Genomic DNA, 615 nt, shown 5'->3' with positions numbered 1-615 from the left:
AATCCTCCGGGCTCAGGCCGTGGGGCTGGGTGCCCCACATTCCCCCCACACCTCAGCCTCTCTCTCTCCCCACCCCCTCGCTCCCAGGGAGGCTGCTTTGCTCTCATCCTCCCTGCTTGTGGCCAGGCCTGACATCATCCATAATGACAGTGCCAGGCCTCTGTTCCCGGGATGCCGGCGCTGCCGTGGCTTGTACAGGGGAGGACTCCTGGGAACACGGCTGGGAGGCCACGTGCAGGCCACGGGGATGGGTGCAGCACCGATCCCGTGGTCCTGGCATCACCCTGGTACTGCCCCCTCCACGTCAGGGACAGACTCTGCCTGGGGAAACCAAGGCAGGGAGCACTGGCAAGGGAGGGCTGGGCAGCCCCTGGTGGTTGAGCCTTGTGCTGGGCCTGCCTGGGTATAATGAGCCTCCTGGGGCACCATGCTGGATCTATCCTGTGGCACTGGGATGTGGCACCCAACCCTGCTGGCCAAGGGGCTCCCCTGTCTCATCTGCCATGGCCCCAGCCCTGGAGCAGGGCCACCAGGTCACAGCGAAGTGGCTGGGAGTGGGGCTGGGTGGACACAGCGAGACCCAGTGTCACCACCAGAGCACTGGTGGAGGAGCAG

The 615-nt window shown here is 65.9% G+C and overlaps 1 protein-coding gene across 1 annotated transcript in view; it reads right to left on the bottom strand.

The window, feature by feature from the left end:
* The window catches only part of EFNA1 (ephrin A1), a 5,812-nt gene that overhangs the window by 4,692 nt on the left and 505 nt on the right, over nucleotides 1-615 (bottom strand). The window lies entirely within an intron of this gene.

The sequence above is a fragment of the Geospiza fortis genome, unplaced genomic scaffold (genome assembly GCF_000277835.1).
Source record: "Geospiza fortis unplaced genomic scaffold, GeoFor_1.0 scaffold313, whole genome shotgun sequence".
In the NCBI taxonomy this organism is placed as follows: domain Eukaryota; kingdom Metazoa; phylum Chordata; class Aves; order Passeriformes; family Thraupidae; genus Geospiza; species Geospiza fortis.
Note: the sequence above shows the minus strand (reverse complement) of the source record. Positions and strands in the feature narration are given on the sequence as shown.